This window comes from Arachis ipaensis, chromosome B03, assembly GCF_000816755.2.
Source record: "Arachis ipaensis cultivar K30076 chromosome B03, Araip1.1, whole genome shotgun sequence".
Lineage (NCBI taxonomy): Eukaryota > Viridiplantae > Streptophyta > Magnoliopsida > Fabales > Fabaceae > Arachis > Arachis ipaensis.
The window spans coordinates 131,688,195-131,695,869 of record NC_029787.2 but is presented as its reverse complement, the minus strand read 5'-3'; the positions used below and the strand labels follow the sequence as shown (position 1 = coordinate 131,695,869).

General features: G+C 28.2%; 2 long non-coding RNA genes across 2 annotated transcripts; one reads left to right on the top strand and one right to left on the bottom strand.

Moving 5' to 3' along the window:
* LOC107634723 lies at nt 1,031-1,621 on the top strand. The gene is made up of 2 exons (XR_001619037.2): nt 1,031-1,285; nt 1,394-1,621. It is a non-coding gene; the product is annotated as an uncharacterized LOC107634723 (long non-coding RNA).
* LOC110270451 lies at nt 4,541-7,520 on the bottom strand. Its single transcript, XR_002359987.1, has 2 exons — nt 7,202-7,520; nt 4,541-4,874 (listed from the first exon to the last, which is right to left on the bottom strand). It is a non-coding gene; the product is annotated as an uncharacterized LOC110270451 (long non-coding RNA).

Below are 7,675 nucleotides of genomic sequence, written 5' to 3'. Positions count from 1 at the left end.
CCAGTAAAACTATAGCACAAAATAACATTCAATATTCTAAATCTGAAAGAAGAGAACTCTAAAAAAAATTTAAAAAAAAAAAACTAGTATTAGAAATATAAAAAAGTAAAAAAGTAAGAATTTATGTATAAGAAAAATAAAACTTAACTAATTATTTGCATTTAGTTAAGAAGAGAACTTGTACAAGCAACTAACCATTGGTGAACGCAGAACGCGGTATATCATCGCATTGCATTAAATTTGAGCCTCTCAACTCTCAGCTGCATGACTTGGTCAGTTGGTTATATGTTTAACTTTGAAATTTTGAATGTGTAATAACTTTCTAATTTTTAAATATATGCGACATTTTATTAGAGGAACACATAGAAGAGGAATTGTTAATTAATTATTTAGTATAGTTAGGACAATATTATATATCTAATAAATATTATTATTTTTTATCAGTATTTAGTCAATAATAATTTATATTTATATCTATAAAAATTTTATATACAAAATTATAAAATTTATATTTGTCAAAATTTATATTTATATTTTTTAAATTTTTTTACACATAAATTATTAAAATGTATTTATTAAAAATAATTTAGTGATTATATTAGTTAAATAATAAGAAAAAATACTAAAAATTTTTGGTGAAGAGTTTCTCGTTATTTAACTAGATATATAGTTACCCGTGTCCGTAGCGCGTATTAGTAGTAATGTTGAACGTTGAAATCCTTGCTTTTTAGAACTTATATTTTATTAAACTTCAATTGGTTAAATTTCTTCTGAACTTTACATGACGGTTTTTGCCACAGTTTGGGTGTGACGACTCACATCACCGCGGATATCTCCTTGTGCCACAAGCTACATTTTTCACGCAAACTAAATCAGATAATTCAATTTGTAAAAATGAGAAATGTAATATGAAAAAAAAAATTGATAGAAATTTCTATGTAGATTACCATGAATCACTTGGTAATTTCGCTTCTTATACGTGGGATTATGAACAAGCTAAGGAACTAATGCAGCACCCCTATAAATACACGATTCTCATGTTGCTATATGCTTCATCGATCATCAACATTCATAACATATCCACGACATTCCAAAAACCAATAGCAATTATATATACACAATAATGAGTAGCCAAAGCATAAGCATTCAAAAGGTTCTGTGCCCCGTGACAAGGCCACCTCCTAAGTCGTCTTCTAGTAATTCAAATCCTCCTCCAAAACCTGGAAAAAAGTCGCCAACTATTCAAGATGCCTTTGCAAGAAGAAGCAAATCATAATCCCACTACGTACTTATTCCAAATTAAATGCTCCTGATGAATAATTGTTTGGTTTATATTCTTATTTATTTCATCACCATACTAATTTCTTATATTCTTTGATTTTGTACGTTACAGATTCAAGTGTACTTTTGGTGAATGAAGCAATGCAATTAAGTACGTACCATGAGGAGGATATATATATGTAGTGGTCTTATTTGTTTATTTTATTTGTTAGTTTGACTCCACATACATTTGTTAAAAATATGTGCTTCTATCTCCAATAATTGTACTTCAATTTAATGTGTTTCTCATTGTAAACAAGTGAGTCATCTTAGTAATAAAATGTGATGATATGCATATATATATTTGTGCGTTGTTAAACCCTAAACCATACTAACTAATAATTGAGGAAATTTTGGCATATGGGAACGTCGAATAATGTGAAACATTAATAGCTTCTCAACAATCTATTACGTTATTTGATCGAGCACTAAAAGAGGAACAGGAACTGCATGAGAAATATACTAATACCTTCAATTTTGGAATACGGTAGCGAGCTATAGTAGTGTTGTGATTGTTTCGATCCAATGATTGTTTTATATGCGTATGTATATAATAGATTGGTAAAGCTAGAGAAAAAAAAATAAAATTTATCTTATTTAATATTTATTAATTGTATGTTGTAATAATTTATAAACTAAATGTTTACTAAGGTGTCTCTCAACCTACATCTGAAAAACAACATTATATGTATGGAATGAGAATTGGGTCGTTCCCGACCAGCATGATAAATATGCCAACGTACATAATGTATAAAAAATTCCGAAAAAATAAAAAATAATCTTAAAATTCCGACACTCAAATTTAAAATTCAGAGTTATAAATTAAATTAGAAATAAGATAAACTATTTAGAGTACTCAGCTAATCAAGAACATTAAAATAGCAAAATTCAAGAAGTCAGCTAATCAAGGTCAGAAAACAAATTTTCTATTTCTAACCAATTTTTCTATTTTACTGTATAATAGTCTTAGAGCCGCTGTAATAATAAGTATGTGATATATAAGAAGGATCACCTATAGTTAAAAAGTGGACTTTTGCTATTGAACAATTGAGTTCTATTCATCTATTGCACAAAATTCTGATCACAAAATTTGTCTGTCTTTCTTATTACTTCTGCAAATTACTCTGATTTCTATTAATCCGAAATTAAACCAGTGTCTATGAAAGAAACTGTCAGATTAATAAAACTATATAGGCGACAATAATTAATACCATGAATGTTTGTGAAATCACCATGTTATTATTATGTTTATAGTTTATACTACCTTAATTAATCGTCCAACAAAAATATATAAGGCAAAGTTGTAGCACAAAAGTCAGCAACATGTGCACTAGATCTATTAGGCCCCACTATGTTTTTATACACCGGCGTGCGGATTCAAAGTTTAACAAACCCATTTCAATTCCTCATAGTTTCTATGTAAATTGAGAGCAATACCACCTTAATTACCACATTATTTAACGTATTAATATTATAGGCCTTGCATTGGTTGCCGACTCAGCGTGGATAAATCTTGTAACGCAAGTAACTCCACAGCTATGGGAATTCAATGTTTTTGTATGATACAAGAAATTAGAAATTGTTAAATAACAAATACAATACGGAGAAATAATGGTAGGAATTTCAATGTAAATTACTTGGTAATTTCAATGTATAATTCATCATCAACGTTATTCACAACAAGACCTAATATATATCCAAATCAAGTTCATATTAATCTCATGCCACATTTGCTAATTTCACCGGTACTTATTTTATGATAATCCTAATTATTCTCGAACCCCTTTTATACTAATACATCATAAAATAATCCTAATACTAGAATCCCTTTTTTTTTTTTTTTTTTTTACCAAAGATATGAGACTCGAACCCGCAACCTCTTAATTGAGCATGGGAATACTATGCCATTTGAGCTAGTATTCATTGGCTTTTTTTTAAAAATTTGGAAAGATATGAGACTCGAACCCGCAACCTTTTAATTGAGTATGAGGAGTCTATGTCATTTAAACTATTACTCATTGGCAATACTAGTGTATGTTTGCCTCTATAATAAAAGTGTCAATGCATTTGTAAGGAGTATTTTGTAATATATAAGTGCGTTTCTCATTGTAAAATTTCTTAATAAGAAATTGATGTTACTATTGAATCAATAGTTTGTTGTTACAAATCAAATTATCTAGTGGAACTGGTCTGTTAAGATTTCCTTTTATAACGTTGATTCTAGTTATATAGTTATCATCAGTTTTTGGTAGTTATAATATTAGTTACTTCTGTCAAGATTCTTTAATTAAATTTTCGAAGTTGTAATAATAATATCCAATAAATAAATAAACATATATAAAAAAAAAAACAGAAGAAGATACTGAGCAATTTTTTAATTTCAGGTTTAGAGAGAATGATTTTATTTTTCATTTTATACTGTTACTATACTTTAAACTTTATTGATAAACCTTATGCAAGAGAAACTTAAAAAAGAAGTGATGAATTAAGGGGCTATAAAAGAAAATTAATAAATGCTTAACGAAAACAAATTGGACTCCATTGGGTGGGCCTACAAAGGAAAGAATAATCTAAGAATTGGGTCCGTATTTTGTGACACATCAAAATAATATCTTTATTTTTCATGTGATAACATTTTAGCTACCTTTGTTTATAGGCAAAGGATACTGAAACATGAACATTGAAATATAAAATTATATTTAATAAATAAAATATGAACAAAAATATTAGAAATACTAACAAAAAATAATTTATTTTTTATTTTTTTATTATTTTTATTAATTTTATATAATTATATTTTTATTATATTTTTTCAAATTTTTTAAATAAAAAATAATTATAATTTATTTTATTTTATCATCAAATAAAATATAAAAATATTAATTTTTATATTTTTATTTTTTATTTTTGTCTTATTCTCAAGATTTTGTCTTATCCAATTTTATAACCAAATGTAGCCTTTTAGTCTTGTCTCTTTGTTGGGCTTAATTACATAAGAGTAAAGGTAAAACTGATATTAATTTCCTGACAAAAAAAAATGATTAATTTTAAATCAAGATTATCCTTTTAGTTTAAGCATATGAATAAATAGAAGAATATAATGAGCTTCAAAATTATTAAATTTATGCTGTATGATCTAAAATAAATAAACAATATATGTGATAAAAAAATTAACAGTAAAAAACGTGATAGTTTATACCAATTTTTTTTAGAGTTGATATATCATTAATATGCTTATCAATTCACCACATATATATCACCATCATATCACCATCAATGAAAATTGCATAAACTTTCAGAGATTATTGTTCATTATAAAGTTAAATAATACATGGAAAGTGAGAGATCACAGCCTCCTAGCTCTAAATTTTGCACTTCTAGTATTAACCAATGAAACGAACAACAATATAATATGAATTAATTAAATAAAAATAATAAAATATATATATCTTTGACCAACAATATAATAATCTCTGCTACTCCTGCTGCCAGAAGTATTATTGTTCCAAAGCAATCTACATATATAGTCCCCACTTCCACATATTATATACCTGCTGTAACAAAATGAAGAACATATCAGTGTCATGCATAAAAGAAATGACATCAGAGAGCATATCAAAAAAAAAAAAAATCTGTAATAATCACTTTTCACTTAACATTAGTATGTTTAAGGTGAGCTAACATAGCAAACAAGTAAAAAATAATCATTTTTTTCAGAAGAAAAAAAGAAGAGAAAAGATTTGACAGTTAAAATTGGTATTACATATGAAGTATAAATACACAGGATTAATAGTTAAATTAATTAGTTCATGAAAGATGGCTCATATTTTAAATTCGTTCTTAAAAAATTTTATCAATTAAATTATTCATTCAAAAATTATAAATTAATTATTTTTATCCGTCTATCACATAAATAATAATTTCTATCAACGATTAATGATATAGAACGTTAACCGATAGCATATATGATACTCTAGTATGTTCAATTGAACGCTAATCAAATATATTTATAAAAATTTATCAATTTCGTCAATTTTTTAATTATATAAATTCTAATCCTAATATAACCAGACGACACTAATAAATTGATAAATTTTTAAAAGGAAAAATCTAGGGGCCAGCAACTTTGTTAAATTCTGGTCAGCATGTAACTAGCAAAAAAAAGTGAGCCATTGGATGAAATTTCACATCAATCTCACACCATTAAAACCATAATTGATGGCTATTTGATGGCTACAAATCACAAAAGTTGCTGACCCTAGCATTCCTCTTTTTATAATTATATTTGTTTAGTGTTTAATTGAATATGCTAAATGTCATGTATGATGTGAGTTAATGTTTTATGTCATTAATCGTTGACGAAAACTATTAATTGAATGACTGGATGATAAAAATAATTAATTTATGATCTTTGAAGGACTCATTTGATTGATGAAAACTTTCAAAAAAAAAATTTGAAGAACAAACCATCTTTTAAAAATTAATTTGATTATTAATCTAAAATATATATAATAAAAATGAAAATCATAAATTAAAATAGTAATTGACCCAGATCCGAAGCTGTGATGATCTTTTCATAATAAACCTCTAGAGTGTATCTAATTCAGGATAATTTAAATGTTAGTCACCACACTAAAAAATAGCAAGCTATCCCATGATATTAAAATCCAAAACACAAGGTAAAAAAGTTACATTTAGCATTACCTATGATCAGACAATTCGTTTGTCTCGTTGCTTTGTTCGTTGACCTCCATTGATAAAGTGCTTCCACTAGACAAATCTATCGGATTATGCGGATTATCCCCTACCAGTGTCCCATCTTGATCATTGTTTTCATCACCGTCTGATGAAAACTCATCATCAGATGGTTCAGACCCAGATAGAACCATCACATCAGGTGATGAGTCCTCATCAATCCTGGTATACTTTATGTGGAACACTCTTGATACATTATCAAGCGTCTATGGGTCCATTAGCTCAGGCACATATGAGTCAGGATCAAGGTGAACTTGGATGGGTTGGTTGTCGTGATTCCACAATGAGATAAAAAAAATTCCAAAACCGACATACCTAAATTGAACAGATGCCCCTCTATCGATAAAATAGAAAGTTCTAATCTGTTCAAATGAGGAGTCAGTTATGAGCAACTGATAATTCTTTCTTATCACCTCCAACACTAAACAATTATCTAACTCGTCAATGACATAGAACATTGGCCCCAATTGTTCCCCATGAGTTGAAACAAAATTTGGGGGAAGAGCTCTGTCACCCTATATTCAAAGTTCTTCCCAAAGTTAATTCATGTGTAACAAAACATGCTAAAAAAGCTTCACATAATTTTAACTAATTATTTAGCAAAGATCCTCTTTTTTAAATCTACCATTATTACCAACTGAGCAACACAAGAGAACAATAATCACGTAACTGAACTAACATTATAATGAGAAGAAAGCTTTAGCATAAATAAATGAGAAGATTCTAGTTCAGTAAATAGCTCAATGAATTTAAAAAAAAATATCCATAGAAAAGGGACAAAAGGGCAAAGCAATCACTCCCAGACATGCAGAAAATAGTAGATTTAACAAATTCAAGAACATATAGTCAAATCAGAAATCTAATTAATTGAGATTGATACCATTGTCCAAAACTGCACATTGGCCATTATGTTTCGTTACCTGCTTATCGAAAACGCGAAATCTAAAAACCAGCTCTTTTCCGCTGGGCCAATATACCTGTGTTGCTAAAAACATCCTATTAAAACATAATGGTACAATTAGAATTTAAGACTGAGACTTTTAATCAAGAAAACAACTAACCATTTATACAAAAAAAATAAAAAATAAAAAATAAAAGAGCAGAACATTATATATTAAGAAATTACACTGTTATTGCACGGTAGACCTGTTTTGGGAATCAGTTTCGTCCGTTTGGATTCTTAGTCATACGAAGGTTATAGCCCATCATGCCTTCAATTCCCGCTTTATTGTTGTTGTTGTCGTTCTCCTTCTTCTTCGGCTTCGGTTGCTGCGGTTTTTTTGGGTCTTCCAAGCTCATATGGTTGGAAATATACTGAGGTTTGGTGTTGAGATCAGCCATGGAGATTAATTGATATTAATCAATACAATAATAAATGTAACCAATATACACTAATGTGATAAATGAAAATGTTCAATTTGAAATACAAAGTTCTTGTTTTGTGTGCTCCTGATCAAGCTTCACAGAATGGCTATATATATAGTAATAGAGAGGGGTTAGGGTTTTTTTTTTGTATTTTTTTTTTTTTTTTTTTACGTTGTGCTGACCTTCGTTCTTTAAATGACGCTATCCCGAGAAGGACACATAAAGGCGAGCTGTA